Source organism: Schistocerca piceifrons, chromosome 2 (genome assembly GCF_021461385.2).
Source record: "Schistocerca piceifrons isolate TAMUIC-IGC-003096 chromosome 2, iqSchPice1.1, whole genome shotgun sequence".
Lineage (NCBI taxonomy): Eukaryota > Metazoa > Arthropoda > Insecta > Orthoptera > Acrididae > Schistocerca > Schistocerca piceifrons.
In genome coordinates this window covers 920,446,267-920,463,658 of record NC_060139.1, presented here as the reverse complement: position 1 = coordinate 920,463,658, position 17,392 = coordinate 920,446,267, and positions in this window count along the sequence as shown.

Sequence of the window (17,392 nt, the reverse complement as noted above, 5' to 3'; positions counted from 1 at the left end):
AATGTTTGCCAGACCAGAACTAAGCACAGCAAGTTTTCTTTTATGTCATGAAGGTAAATTATCTTTTTGCACTGTTAATAATATAACATCATCCGCAGCCCGCGTCCACCTGTAAAACACGCCATAAAATCTGCTCTTCTACCCTGCAATCCCGAAAGCTGAAAGAAATAATTTTAGTTCAGTGCTACCTGTCCGCTTCTTTGCGGTATGATTGGTTTCATTTAATGCAGTTTAAATGCGCCGCGGCAGCAGCTCGTTCGTTCGTAGCACAGCTCTGCACCACAGACAATATTTAAATAGCTGAAAATGTCTTCAAAGGATGGGATAAAATACCAGACAAGCTTATTACAAATCATAATGCAAGATTTCACTAAGTAACTATATTCAAAACATTTAGACAGATTAAATTCTTACACACCTTTACAGATCAATACCTAATGGCGTCCTTCTCTCAATCTTGACAAAAGAATGCTACACAAGCATACAACATAGCGTCATAGGCTCTTCCTACTCCCGTAACTCCAAAAAGACGACAGAGAAATTAATGCTCGGTCACTACTATTTATACTCGGTTTGATATATTTATATCTTTGTTAGATATTTAATAAGTATTGTCTGTGGCGGTTTTAGTATTCGCTGCCACAGATATTATATTTAAAAAATCGATACATATTTCTATACAAGTATAAAACATGACACGTAATGGTTTCTCTTTATTACACAAAGTTCACACAATCGTTGTCAATGCAGAAATAAAATTAGAATCATCCAGTTCAATTATTTTTTACCTTTTTTTTTTACCACATATAATATGTGATTTAGCAGGAGACGTTGAACTATCGCCTCATGATAGTTTCCAGAAAATGCGTTCAAAAGTAGTAAGCAAGGGTTTTCTGTCTTCACCCCTGCAACGAATCCATTGACGTCCCAGCGTGTACTCAGCAGGTTTCTACGCGCTACCGACAGTAGAATTTCTTTTAGTGGCTCTACAATTGTCACAGCGGGATCGGGTGGCCAGTAAAAACATCCAACAATTAACATGGTTCCATCTAGACATGTTATACGCGACCAGATAACTTCACTGTCTCGCCTAGTTTAAATCTCACAGAGACAACATTTTGGTGAACTGCAATGAACACTCCCCCTCCTATGGCGTGTTATCTGTCCATCCGATAAACATTTATTATTAATAAATAGTATTACTAAACAGTGAAATGTTATACACTGTGAATCCTGCTATGGATTTATGTATTGCTCACCAGAACCATTTGAAAAATAATCAGATTTTACCCAACAAACAGATAGATATATTTAATGAATGTCTTCCTCTTTAGTTATCTGCTCATTCTATTCTCTTGCTGTGCTCCCAGAACAGCATTGTCTTCAAATTTTCTTGTTCTGCCTTGAAATTTTGGGGAATTATTTTGCTATGGGGATACATTGCACGGGTTAGAAGAAATGTGTTAGGAAATATTGAGTTTCTATTTTTTGTGAAGCAAAACGCGGACACCGAGGATTCATCGGTATTAGTAAACCTGCTGAGAGTTTAGTGAAGCTTAGAGCTGGTGTAGTAGGCTACGATTTTGCAGTGCGTGAAGTAAAATTTAGACATAACTTCTCGTAACTGGCCAAAGAGCGGTTCCAGAAAAGTAATACGAAATGCTGTAGAGGAGAACATCAGTGCAGAGGTGAGAGATGAAAGAAATGTAGCCAACGAGCTTAGGAAAAATTGCCATACCAGCTTTAAAGAGAGAGGTGAAGCGCAAGAAAATAATGATCGGTTACGGAATTATGGACTGTTAACAGAGGTATAGCTGCAGAATTAGTCTGTGCACCAGTTACATCGTTAAAATTTGAAATTAACAACACTCAGGGATTAGGTTCTCCCATCATGAGCAATGCAACAACGGATACAGAAATGTGCGAGGAGGATGTGTTAGTGGACCTGCTAACGAGAAACCGGTGATTAGTGCCTTAGGAAATCAGAAATGAGTTTGGATAAAGATATAATTCAAAGGTTATGAAAATGGCATGAAAGTATAAGTGAAGGAATGGGAAAACAGAATGAAGCTTTGAGTTAAAGATTAGGGAAACAGAACGAAGGGATGAATAGGAAATTGACGAAGGCAGGTGGAAAATACATTTAATTACAAGTTCATCAGGAAGAGATGGATGGGAAATTGACTACATCGAAAAGAAAGGTCAGCAGCGAAGTTTCGCAAACGAGTGTAGGGAAATGGATGAAAGGCTTATATTAATAAGAAATTTCTAAATGGTGCCATTCAGTTGTGGGAAAAGCTAAGGATTGAATGAAAAGCGGATATTAAGAGGCTGGAAGATACGACCGTAATGGCTAAATGGGAACAAATTAAATGACAGGAAAGTGAGAAAAAGATAAGGCATGACGTGGAAACTTCGAGTGCCTAACAGAAAAGGATGAGGAAGAGACTGTGAATGAAGATGTTAGTGAAAATTAACATGATGGAAGCTTCAAGGAGCATGTGTCAGAACCAGCCATCTCAATTGAAGGGTTAAAAACCAATTTCGACACGTTGAGATTGACCATAGTGGACGAAAATTTAAATCTGAAACATGGATTCAGAAAGTAGGTGGAGGATATTAAAGAACTAGCTAGCGCCGAGAGATCTGGGGAATGCTCTGCAATAATTCCAATTTGAGTCAGAAAGATTAGATCGTTACTAAAATTTAAGCAATGACAGTAAGACATCAACCAACAACATTAAAACTTTGACCAGTGGGTCGACCTCTTCAACGGACAGGACAGAGCGTAGGCCACCCAAACTATAGTGAAGTTAATACGATTGTGAAGGATGGAATAGAGGAGACCATGACGATTCAGAACGTGAAGATGATCGTGGGTGAAGGCACAACATTCAAGGTTCTGGGCCTGGTTTGCAAAAGCCAGAAGTCAGATTACTCTGGTCTCAACATGAGATGCAAGGTTTTACACTACTGGCCAAAAAAATTGCTACACCAAGAAGAAATGCAGATGATAAACGGGTATTCACTGGACAAACATATTATACTACAACTCACATGTGATTACATTTTCACGCTATTTGGGTGCATAGATCCTCAGAAATCACTACTCAGAACAACCACCTCTGGCCGTAAAAATGGCCTTGATACGCCTAGGCATTGAGTCAAACAGAGCTTGGATGGCGTGTACAGGTACAGCTGCCCATGCAGCCTCAACACGATACCACAGTTCATCAAGAGTAGTGACTGGCGTATTGTGACGAGATAGTTGCTCGGCCACCATTGACCAGACGTTTTCAATTGGTGAGAGATCTGGAGAATGTGCTGACCAGGGCAGCAGTCGAACATTTTCTGTATCCAGAAAGGCCCGCACAGGACCTGCAACATGCGGTCGTGCATTATCCTGCTGAAATGTAGGGTTTCTCATGGATCGAATGAAGGGTTGAGCCACGGGTCGTAACATATCTGAAATGTAATGATCACTAATGCGAACAAGAGGTGGCCGAGACGTGTAACCAATGGCACCCCATAGCATCACGCAGGGTGATACGCCAGTATGCCGATGACGGATACACGCTTCCAATGTGCATTCACCGCGATGTAGCCAAATACGGATGCGACCAGCATGATGCTGTAAATAGAACGTGGATTTGTCCGAAAAAATGACGTTTTGCCATTCGTGCACCCAGGTTCGTCATTGAGTACACCATCGCAGGCGCTCCTGTCTGTGATGCAGCGTCAAGGGTAACCGCAGCCATGGTCTCCGAGCTGATGGTCCATGCTACTGCAAACGTCGTCGAACTGTTCGTGCAGATGGTTGTTGTCTTGCAAACGTCCCCATGTGTTGACTCAGGCATCGAGACGTGGCTGCACGATCCGTTACAGCCGTGCGGACAAGATGCCTGTCATCTCGACTGCTAGTGATACGAGGCCGTTGGGATCCCACACGGCGTTCCGTATTACCCTCCTGAACCCACCGATTCCATATTCTGCTAACAGTCATCGGATCCCGACCAACGCGAGCAACAATGTCGTGATACGATAAACCGCAAACGCAATAGGCTACATTTCGACCTTTATCAAAGCCAGAAACGTGATGGTACGCATTTCTCCTCCTTACACGAGGGATCACAACAACGTTTCACCAGGCAACGCCGGTCAACTGCTGTTTGTGTATGAGAAATCGGTTGGAAACTTTCCTCATGTCAGCACGTTGTAGGTATCGCCACCAGCGTCAACCGTGTGTGAATGCTCTGAAAAGCTAATCATTTGCATATCACAGCATCTTCTTCTTGTCGGTTAAATTTCGCGTCTGTAGCACGTCATCTTCGTGGTGTAGCAATTTTAATGGCCAGTAGTGTATTATAAACGTTTCCTATCTGTCAGAAAGTTAGGAATTCTGCAAACAGGATCCACCCATGGGCATGGTTAGAGTAATCTCATTTCTCCCTATCTCCAAAGGGGCTGGATGGATACTGAATGGAAATCGTATGGGGGTGTTCAGACAGGGAATCCGCAGTAATATGGAGCGCAGTTGTGTGATGATGTGTGTATTAAAGGCATTTTGCAATAGCTTTTCGTCTGTGTATCTGTCAGAGACCGAGTAAAGTCAATAAAGTTCCCAGATTGGAGCCACGTAAGGTTCCTCACCCAATGAAGAGTTTCGAGCAAGTGATGCAAGAAAATCAGTCACTATACCAACATCCTGATGGAACTAATTGTCATATGTATTACATAGTTGCCAGTAAATTTTCGGTATGTCAAATTGGTGAGATGATACAAAAACGACATCGGGGCAATTAGCAATGTATTGCAAGAGCTGGAAAATGACGCTAGAGAAGTGTCAAATTGTTATAAGAATTCAACATAGAATAGAGGATGAAGTTTAGTATATTTAATGGTCGTGAGAGAACACAGACAAGACTGCCATCCGTATAAAACAGGAATTGGAATCATTGTAACGACGATGAACGAGGAAGGCGCCGTTGTAGAGAAACTTCTAATGGGAGAAAAACAGATCAGTAGGAAATGGTGTTGAGAAACAATTACGATGGATTTACGGCTTCATTGGAAGTACAGATTTGATTAGCAGATGACGAGAAGTCATATCTTCAACCTCACAATGACAATAAATTGAGCCAGAGGATTGCGTAGTAGGTCCAGCGGCCCCGCTTGGCCTTGGAGACAGACTGAAATGCCCTGTCAAAGAAGTTTTTGAGGTTTTAGTAAGCACCATCGGATCTCGCAATCGAACGCAGTTCAAATAGAAACACTACAGACACGTAAGACTTGTGGATTGAATGATGAGAGGAAAAAGCGAAGAGGAAGTAGTTATAATTATGTTTTATTTGCACAGAAGGTGACTGGTGTCAGTATTTACTGGACAACTATGTCCCATTTCGTTTTATTTTGTGTGTGAGGCTTAGTTTGATAATGAGAGAAAAAAAGTTCAAATGTGTGTGAAATCTTATGGGATTTAACTGCTAAGGTCATCAGTCCCTAAGCGTACACATTACTTAACCTAAATTATCCTAAGGACAAACATACACACCCATGCCCGAAGGAGGACTAGAACCTCCGCCGGGACCAGCTGCACAGTCCATTACTGCAGCGTCTCTGATAATGAGACTGAGTGATTCTTAAGTGTTAATGCCAGTGTACATAGTATTTTATTTGATTATGGGAACCATGTGACAAAAAGTTTCTCTCAGAGGTGACCTGTTTAGTGAGTGGTTTTGGATTCAGAGATAATTCTCTTATCTGGCTATTCCATGAGGTAGCAAGATAGTGGAAGATGATTTATTTTGATTTGTACTTCTAATCGAATGATGTTGCCTGTATGAAATGTTGACGTGGCCTGACTTTGATATGAGTGAAGTATATTAGTTTGTTGAGCGTGTTAAAAATTTTAAGACTTCATTTTCCCTGGAAGAGACTCTGTTCTAGATTTGATTCCTGTTGATTGGTTTTAGATTTTTGCTTTTGGTAAATGATCCATGTGATCCAACTATTTGAAGTGATTTGTTTTTTCTGTTAACTGTTCCGCTACAATGTAAGCGCGGTATACCTGTAGAACATTTGGCTTATAGTGTAACATACAGTGATCTCTCAGTCAAGTATTCATCGAGCGAATCACATGTTTCCGTACATACTCCATTTAATTGCATCTTGGTTCATAGTCAACGATGTTTCAGAGTCGAACCCATTTCGGAAATCTAGGAAAACGATCCATGAACTGACTTTCATAGAGTAGTCCATTCTATGCGACCTGAATACAGTATTTACCAGATAAAAGCAGCTCGTTATTGGTCAGTAGTAGTAGTATATCTTCGATCGTGTGCGTCTTAAAAGTCTCCGGACATACGTATATGCGTCGTAAAGTGGACTTCTTGTCTAGGCTGACGGAAACAGTCGTTTAAGTCGGCCGCGCACCTCCCTTCCTTCCGCACCGATGCCATTCGTCTTGCGACGATCTTCGGCACTTCCGCTTCATTTAACTTGTATTCCTGTGGCCAGTGGACTGTTCCAATCTCTCGCCCAACTCTATTCAACCCTCTGGCTGTCAGCAGCGAACTGAAAGAAATTTCTCTTGTACTAGTTGTCAAGGTGTCGGCAGCAATATGGTGCCCCTTCACATTTTCCTCAACCCTTATCACCTACACACAGTCTCTTAAAAACACGCAAATCAGAGTTGTTCGTGGTCATAAAGGCAAAACACGACTTGGCGAGAGCATTTTCTTTCGATATTTAACCGATCATGTTTTAAATTACGTTGTAGCCAGATCGTGGGCAAGATACAGTATTTTGACATACGTCAATGGAACATAATAACAACACAAGAATTTAACATTATATAGCAAGTGTAAATTTCACATATTGCGTTTCGTTTTCATCGTGTTTGTATTTATTAATGTCGGATATAAAAATAATACATATCACGACGAACTGTTTTTGGTTTCAATTTTGTTAGATAATATTTCAGTCTTGCGATTTTTGGTCTCGCAGTGTTTTGCTACCACACGAAGGTTTGTTACAAAATGACTTCATTCAGAATAGAACATTAATAAAATACATATATTTGGAACAAAGGGCAATTTAAATTATATAGGTTGACTCTTACACAAAAGATAACAGCAACCAGCCACATTTTTACAATGCTATTTTTTTATTTAAATAGCACCGTTACCTGTTTAGAAACAAACATTTATCTTCAGACTGGTAGTTTACGTTAAGATACTGCTTACATTGACTTTTAATTTTCCCAAATGATAAAATTTCCGTCGGATAGTGAAATCGTTGAAAAAGCCGTGCCCGCAACTCGTGGTCGTGCGGTAGCGTTCTCGCTTCCCACGCCCGGGTTCCCGGGTTCGATTTCCGGTGGGGTCAGGGATTTTCTCTGCCTCGTGATGGCTGGGTGTTGTGTGATGTCCTTAGGTTAGTTAGGTTTAAGTAGTTCTAAGTTCTAGGGGACTGATGACCATAGATGTTAAGTCCCATAGTGCTCAGAGCCGTATTTGAAAAAGCCGTGCCATTACGTTCCAGTGCTGACTGCTTGTGATCATGCAGCAGTGAAGACTGTATGATGCACTTTTTTTGAAGTGTATGTAAACACATAATCTGAAGCACCACTCACAAATCAAGAAGTTTCACCGCTTGGAAGTATGTCTACAAAGCTGGCGATATCGCGACCATAGTTTGAAGTATAGTTGTGAGAGAACGTTTTCGTGATCTATGAACGTAAATAAATGTGTCTGCCTATTAGACAGGTCGCCAGTCGATATGGCGGCGTAGAATGTAAAGAAACTTAGACTATAAAAACTTTAGCAGTTCATTGTCGAAGCAGTCCACTGGGGACCGAACCGCACAATAACCCAGGGTTAGGTGTGTGGCGGCGATGGGGTGGATGGACAGGCAGCAGACCGTTCCATCAACAGAACAGGCTCTGCTAACGGTGTACTACACCTTTCACATCGCTAGCAACGGGCTCTACACAATGCTGGTGACTGCTTTGAAGGACGGTAACAGGTGAAAACATGTAACTCTTTTGTATCGGTTGTGAATAAATAGTTGCCACCATTTAAGTTCCAGCCCTCGTATATCGAAAAAATCCATTATGTTTATGCCACGGAGAACCACAGATTTGACATATCAAACACTGAACACTTTGTTCATCTTCGTTATTGTCAGTAGAGTTTTGTATCCTAAATATTTTTGTTAACCGGAATAGTTTAATGCAATATGCGTCATTCATAAAATTTAAGCCGGCCGATGTGGCCGAGCGGTTGTAGGCGCTTCAGTCTGGAACCACGCGACCGCTACGGTCGAAGGCTCGAATCCTGCCTCGAGCATGGATGTGTGTGATGTTCTTAGGTTAGTTAGGTTTGAGTAGTTCTAAGTTCTAGTGGACTGATGACCTCAGATGTTAAGTCCCATAGTGCTCAGAGCCATTTGAACCATAAAATTTAAGTTCCTAAAGAATTGGGGGAATTAAGTTGCATAACAAAACCTACATGTCCATTCAGTGACTATAATAATTCGGCACCCCATTGTAAGTTACCAGAGAGATATCAAGGACACATTGAGCAGGCTTTCTGCTGATGACGCTATGATATACGGGAAGGTGGTGTCGTTTAGTAGCTGTAGGAGGATACGAGATGATTTACACAAGATTTGTAGCTGGTGTGATGAATCGTAGCTAGCTCTAAATGTAGAAAAATACAAGATAATATATATGAGTAGGAAAAACAATTTTGTGATTATCGAATAAAGCACTAGTCATATGCTATATGACATAAAGGAGGATAGCATTGCAAAACGATGTGAAATGGAACGAGCGCAAAAGGACGGTAGTAAGAAAGGAGAACGGTGTTCTTCGATTTATTGGGAGGATTATAGGAAAGTACAGCTCGTCTATAAAGGACACTACGTATGGAGCATTAGAGGGGCCGATTCATGATTACTGCTCGTTTGAAATCCTCAGCAGGTCGGATTAAAGGAAGACATTGAAGCAATTAAAATGCGTACTGCGGGATTTGTTACTTGTAGTTTCGATCAAGGTGAGAGTGTAATGGAGATACTTAATGAACTCAAATGGGAATCCATCGAGGGGAACGACGTTCTTTTCACGAAAAACTGTCGAGATAATTTAGGGAACCGGCCTTTGAAGCAGATTTTCAGAACGAACCTACTATCGCCAACGTACATTTTGCCAGAGGACCACGAAGGTAAGATAAAAGAAATGAGAGATCACGCGGCGGCATGTAGTAAGCAGTTTTCACCTCGTTCAGCTTTCCACTGGAACAGGGAAGGATATGACTAGTGGTTGACAATGCATCCATACGGTGGCTTGCGGAGTATGTATGTGGATGTAGATTCAGATGTAGATGTAGATGCATTTTGTATTCCGTTCTGCGTTTCCAGTAAAACCTATAAAATAACATTTTGTCCGATAAACTTTTTGCTGTGGGTCTCGATGAAGAAACCAACAGTATGAGATTTACACTCTGCAGCGGAGTGTGCGCTGATATGAAACTTCCTGGCAGATTAAAACTGTGTGCCCGACCGAGACTCGAACTCGGGACCTTTGCCTTTCGCGGGCAAGTGCTCTATCATCTGAGCTATCTCATTCTGGAAACATCCCCCAGGCTGTGGCTAAGCCATGTCTCCGCAATATCCTTTCTTTCAGGAGTGCTAGTTCTGCAAGGTTCGCAGGAGAGCTTCTGTAAAGTTTGCAAGGTAGGAGACGAGATACTGGCAGAAGTAAAGCTGTGAGTACCGCCCTTGAGTCGTGCTTCGGTAGCTCAGATGGTAGAGCACTTGCCCGCGAAAGGCAAAGGTCCCGAGTTCGAGTCTCGGTCGGGCACACAGTTTTAATCTGCCAGGAAGTTTGAAACCAACAGTAGTTTCTGAAGATTCAAGAAGGCCTAATACCGTTTTCCCACCAGTTTGTTTTCAGGGAAAATACCAAAGTGACTGTTCAAAATGTGTTTGAATGAAATTTCCGCCAACTGACTGTATACATTGTTTACAGTATTGTGAAATCATGATTTATGTCTGTGTCTATTTTCAAGTACCACACTCAAATGCCCATTTTTCTGGTCTTGTAGCAGTTTTAATTTTCAGCTTTTTATAGTTCAGAACGATTTTATTTGTTGCTCACTTTTTGATAAACTTGATACAGTCAGTCGTTTTAGTTAGCTCAGTCTTCGTACGTTGGAAACGAGGAACTACCCCAAGGCAAACTGTTGATAACCCTGCCACAGTTCGGCGTCACAGTCATACAATACTGTTATAAATGAAAGTTCCGCCATTTGGCGGTACATATTGTTTATTTTATTATACAGTCATGATTTCGCATTTGAACATTTTCAAGTACCACTCTATATGCACATTTTGCTCGTATGGTACCAGATTTAACCTTCAGCTGAATACATTTGTGTTGTTTCTATTGGGCACGCACTTATTCTACGCTTCCAACGTACGAAGATCAAGCTACTTAAAACAACTGCATGCATCAGGTTTAATAAAAAGTGGAACTACCAGTAAAATCAAACCGATTTATACAGGGTGGTCCATTGATCGTGACCGGGCCAAATATCTCACGAAATAAGCGTCATACGAAAAAACTACAAAGAACAAAACTTGTCTAGCTTGCAGGGGGAAACCAGATGGCGACGGAGGAGGTCGAACCACCTGCTCCGCTACCAGCGTGCTGCCGTGACCGCAGGGCAGCGCTTGGGAGGCCTGCGGTGTTGCCAGTGGTCAGCGTTGAGGGTGACAGAGGGTTGGGTAAGACAGTGGCCTCACTGGTGGTCGCCGGGGGCCGTGACCGAACTCCGGCGGTGGGGGGAGGGTGGGGGGTGGGGGGCGACGGCCGAGGTTGCTGAAGCAGCAGGTGCGGTCAGCGGAGCAGGAGGTGCGCTGACAACAACATGGGCCACAATCGACGCTTGCGTTATATGTGGCCGACGAGTTTGAGCCGACTCAGTCACAGTAACAGGTCGAAGGTATCGGCCTGCCACAGTTCAGACTGTAGGGTCAAGAACAGAGTCAGAGTTTGGGAATGAAAACATGGTCGAAGTAAAACTTTCTCAGTTTTCCAGCGCGTCAATTCGAATAAAATCCTCGAGCTTTCGATGACCATCGCCACCATCGTCGTCAGGAGTTCACTGACTGTCGAGGCTGGTACTGTTTCTCGCTTATACAGGCATGATGACATCATCAGCAGCCAATCAGACCGACGCAATGTGGCGCACGCGTAAGCTGAACCGGGCAGCTAGCTGAGCTATTGCCCGTGGCAGCACCGGTGACGTCAGGTGGCGCCAGGGGCAGGCGCCACGTTTGAAACTGCCGCTCCCGCGTCGCGCATCTGTCTTTGCTTTTTTTCGATGTCCAACGTCCGTTCCCACGCCCTGCTGAGTGTGTATCCCTGGTCTCTGTTGAAATTGTTGTTTAAATGAATCTCGGCCGCTTCCTTTATAACTGAGTCCCAATATGTAGACGCATGAGCCAACACTTTTGTATTTTCGAACTGTATTTTATGTCCGTTTTCTGGGCAATCTCCACTATGGCCGACTTGTTAAGCTCCCTTTGTTTATATGGTGCTTGTGCTCTGTACAAAGCTCCGCAATCGTGCGAATTGTTTGTCCAACATACATGCTGCCGCATTCACACTCGATGAGCAATGTCGTCTTTAACAGGGCGCAACGTATCTCGTATCTTGGGGGCGTGCCGGAACACTGGTCTTAGCCCATGTTTCTGCAAAAAAAAATGGTTCAAATGGCTCTGAGCACTATGGGACTCAACTGCTGAAGTCATTAGTCCCCTAGAACTTAGAACTAGTTAAACCTAACTAACCTAAGGACATCACAAATATCCATGCCCGAGGCAGGATTCGAACCTGCGACCGTAGCGGTCTTGCGGTTCCAGACTGCAGCGCCTTTAACCGCACGGCCACTTCGGCCGGCATGTTTCTGCAGCAGACGTCCAAACTTACTGCTAGTTGCTCCACAGTATGGCAGGAATACAGTCCGTTTGGCCTCTTCTACTGACTCACCAGGTGTCTTTCATAGGCGGCCCTAGAAAGCATTTTAGATGTCCCTTTTCCTGTATCCATTTTCCCCGGAAACACGTTTTAAGTCCTGCAGTTCAGACTGTAGGTGGTCGTCGTCAGAGATAATCTTGGCTCTGTGAAGTAACGTCTTCAGGAGAGCTTTCTTGTGTACAGGTTGGTGGAAACTATTGGCGTTCAAGTACCGATCAGTGTGTGTTGGTTTCCGGTACGCTGAATGACCAAATTAGCCTCCAGCCTTCCGCTCAACCAAAAAATCGAAGAATGGTGGTAGTTTTATTCATGTATGCCGTCGCGAAAGACTCCAGGACACATGGTCGAAGTAGGCTGTACTCATTTTAATTACCTGTGCGATCAGTCAGTTTCAACCTTGAGTAATTTTCAAGTATTTATTCACATTTTTTTTTCAGTTAAGTTTACTCAGTATTTTGTGTAGTGTCTCTTCCCTTAATTGAATCTGATGACATTTTCAAAACAGGTCATTGAGAAGAGTGATCGCAGAGAATACCTGTTGCTGTTTCATTTTTATCATGGACTAACGTCCATGATAGCTATTCCCATACTCCCATGTAGTACCAACATTGGTGCACGCTTCGTTCGCGATTTTACATCGCAAATGCAGCTGAATGATGCAAGTTATTGTACAGCAAAGAGCACAGACTGTGTGTTAGGTGCAGCGAATTATCAGTAATATTCCGTATGGAAGGACTCTGAGTACAGTGCACCGTGTGTTGGCTGCTATCGATACCTGATGAGAATGGTAAAATACGGTGTTGCCGCACTACGGCGCGGTGGTCTTCGTCACAACCTGATAGAAGGTGAGCGAAGGGGAAACGTGAGGATTTGACACTGCACTGTGAAAGGAGAGAGGAGTCTCTCTCGCCAAGTCTTGCGCTAGAGCTCTTTTCTCGACGCAATAGTGACATACATTTCAGTGGGCACGTAGTACTGGTTTTTATCGGGACGAAATGTGTTATAGAGCAGTGTCGTCCGGTAGCATGGTGCATCGCTTGCATTGAAGATTTCTGCCAGGCATGGGCATGGTCTCAAATTGACTGGAGATTGCGGTAGTATATTCTCTGCTGGTTTACAGCAATCTCATCTGCGTAACGGGTTTGTGTTGAATCTGCTTAGGCTTCATTTGTTTTACTGAGGCAGTGCGTGTTGTTGTGTGGGAGGCCCGTTCTTATTGTACTGCCCTGGCCGCGCTTTGGAGATTTTAGAAGTTTCTGTTCAATATAGATTTAAGTGCCTTCTCTTGTGATTAAACCAGTTTGTATTCGGAATAGTTCCCAGAATTCTACTAAAATAAAGCACGAGTCAACTAGCAATGGATGTCACATAAGCTGACGATATTTGGGCCTTCAGATAATTAAGTCAAGCGTCCCTGCAATCGTAGGTTAACTAGTAACTATTTATGACATAATTTCGCGTTTCAGTGTCCATTTAGTTCTTATACTTTTTTGTATTCAGGTATTCTAATTGCTTACTTCAGGCTGTAACCTACACGGTCAGGTTTGCTAAAATAATTTTTTCTTTTACTTTCAAGTGATGGTTTGTTCCTACTGCTTTGCTTAAGCTCTTTTAAATTAACTGAAATGTGTCTTTTAAAATATTGTGCCAGGTTTCCTTTCCAGTACCTACCGCTCTCCAGCTTTATATGGTTGCTAATATAGTAAAAATCCTTACCGTATCTTACAGGTGGTGTGTTGCGGTTATTGTGTTTGCGGGCATAGTGGCCATGAGTTGTTTTCTGAAAGAGTTTGTTATTACGCTGACAGCGTAACTGTTATTGTATAACTCGGTGTACATACTGTAATTGCTAAATTTGCATAGGTAGTATTTAAGTTGATTGACAATAGTGCTGCTGCGGTAAACAGTTGATGACGGGAGTGGTAGCGGACCCAGGTTTAGTAGGGTGCTAATGTAAGAAAGCCCCCCCCCCCCCCCCTAAGCCACAGGACTGTTTTCTGAATATTTCCTTGAATTAGTGGTTATTTGTCATTATTCCGTTTGGGATCAAGAACCGTATAATGTGCATAATCGTATTGTTGTTGTTGTTGTTTTTGTTGACCTGATACAAGACTGGCCATTAAAATTGCTACACCAAGAAGAAATGCACATGATAAACGGGTATTCATTGGACAAATATATTATACTAGAACTGACATGTGATTACATTTTCACGCAATTTCGGTGCATAGATCCTGAGCAATCAGTACCCAGAACAACACCTCTGGCCGCAATAACGGCCTTGATACGCCTGGGAGTTGAGTCAAACAGAACCTGGATGGCGTGTACGGGTACAGCTGCCCATGCAGCTTAAACAAGGTACGTTCATCAAGAGTAGTGACTGGCGTATTGTGACGAGCCACTTGCTTAGCCACCATTGACCAGACGTTTTCAATTGGTGAGAGATCTGGAGAATGTGCTGACGAGGGCAGCAGTCGGACATTTTCTGTACCCAGAAAGGCCCGTACAGGACCTGCAACATGCGGTCGTGCATTATCCTGCTGAAATGTAGGGTTTCGCAGGGATTGAATGAAGGGTAGAGCCACATCTGGAATGTAACGTCCACTGTTCAAAGTGCCGTCAATGCGAACAAGAGGAGCCTGAGACGTGTAACTAGTGGCACCCCACACCATCACGCCGGGTGATACGCCAGTATGGCGATGACGAACACACGCTTCCAATGTGGGTTCACCGCGATGTAGCCAAACACGGATATGACCATCATGATGCTGTAAAAAGAACCTGCATTCATCCGAAAAAATAACGTTTTGCCATTCGTGCACCCAGGTTCGTCGTTGAGTACACCATCGCAGGCGCTCCTGGCTGTGATGCAGCGTCAAGGGTAACCGCAGCCATGGTCTCCTAGCTGATAGTCTATCTGCTGAAAACGTCGTCGAACTGTTCGTGCAGATGGTTGTTGTCTTGCAAACGTCCTCATGTGTTGACTCAGGGATCGAGACGTGGCTGCAAGATCCGTTACAGCCATGCGGATAAGATGCCTGACATCTCGACTGCTAGTGATACGAGGCCGTTGGGATCGAGCACGGCGTTCCGTATTACCCTCCTGAACCCACCAATTCCATATTCCGCCAACAGTCATTGGATCTCGACCAAAGCGAGCAGTAATGTCGCGATACGATGAACCGCAATCGCGATATGCTACAATCCGACCTTTATCAAAGTGGGAAACGTGATGGTACGCATTTCTCCTCCTTACACGAGGCATCACAACAACGTTTTACCAGGCAAACGCCGATCAACTGCTGTTTGTGTATGAGAAATCAGTTGGAAACCTTCCTCATGTCAGCACGTTGTAGGTGTCGCCACCGGCGCCAACCTTGTGTGAATGCTCTGAAAAGCTAACCATTTGCATACCACAGTATTTTCTTCCTGCCTGTTAAATTTCGGGCCTATAGCACGTCATCTTCGTTGTGTAGCAATTTTAATGGCCAGTAGTGTATTATTAATACTGAGTGAAAACTATTTTAGATTTGTTATCATCGTACGTAAGAATGCCTATGGTTTGTGTTGGTTTTATGTCCGCTATTCAGGGACTACAATTGCCCGGCAAATTAAGTACGCTTATGTTAAGTACACTTATACTCTTATCTGTCAACTATCAACCAGGATATTTTACGTGCAGTAATTGGCTGTACGCCTGCACAACCCCCAGCTCGAAACCCATTTCACACAAACCCTCTGATAGAAGTGATACACGGAACAATCTTCATCTTCGGATAAGGCTTGCACAAATGGTTTAATTATCTTCATATTAACGGTAGAGGTGTAACTGATGTAATATTTGAAGGTTCACATGTTTCTTTTGCAAAAGAAAAAGACCCACAGAGCTTGACATCTTAGTTACCATCTGCAATAATCAGTGTGACCACTGCCACTAAAATTTCTACTTCACATTATTGCAATATTAAATACGTATTGTTAAAGTCCGTGTAAGTTCATATACAGGTATTGAGTGTTAATTGACGAAGTGTTATGAGATGTACAGAGTTAACTTTGCCAAATTTGACTTCAGCACACTAAACTCCTCAAGAATAAGCGACTTTCGTTTAAAGAAATTTCAACGAGTGCTTGGGCTACCTAGCGGTGATTTCGAACTCGGGGACTTGTAGGAGGTCAACAATCACTCACCGTAGGTGACTGAAAATTATTTATAATCTGCCGATTCAAGCTAGAAAACGAAATATGAAGTGACCACAGTACACTTTCCCTATACTAAACTACACAGAATCCTTTTGGAACAATTCAATAATGAGTAATTAATGTATTGTGGACTGTCAAGGCAAGCAACTAATAATGTAATGCACAAAGAGGACATCAGCTTACTGTTTCAGTCATTTTTACTTTAACCACCGCCACATATCTCTGCAGATGTATCTTGTTTATCAGGTGGATTAGGTAAAAACATGTTAATCCACCTGATAATGAAATTATGGAACCGAATTCCCCACCAACTTGAACCTGAGGACGACAATACACAAATATTTTCCAGTGACTATGGCCACGCAGAACTGATTTGTTTATTTTATGTAAATAAATTTTATTAAATCTGAAAATGATTAGAAAAGGACATTTTTTCAGGTTAAAGACCGAGTGGTAGACGAAGTGAAGTGCTTCCGCCACGTAGGAACCTAAATGTCATGAGACGAAGCTAGAAGGATGTAAGAGGGAAGCTAACTGACACAAGGATGACACCCCCCGCTAACGAAAATCTATTACTGAAACGATTCGGCTTTTAGAGTGCCGACACGTTTTATAAAACTATCCTGATTAAGATTTCACACATGATAAAGATAGAAGATTTTACATAACTGGAGAAATAACCGGTATTTTGTGACCTTGGAGGCCACTCTTTTCTCTGTACCAACATACTGATCGTAGCTGGAATATTCTATTAGGTATCTTCGGTAATGCACCAGTATTAGCATAGGAAATGAGATGTATCTTTCGTTCTGTGTTTGCACACTCACGTCTTTGGGCAGAGTAGCAATAGTCACGTTTCAACCGTGTTGGTCAATAAACGTGACATGCGTTAATCGATCACCTTTCATATAATGCTGTATTTCTGTAATTGATCAAGTAGCAGAACGAATTTCCTCTACATGCATTTTCTCATATTGTAAGGTGGCTATAATTTCGCACCTTACAAGCACTCATCTACATACTTTGCTGTGATTTACAACCGCAATTAGGTATCATTTGATAGGTTGTATATCGTATACATGAATATTTGAAGAAGACTGACATTGTCTCGTACACCTTGTAAATAGTTGTTAACGTTTATTGCATGAA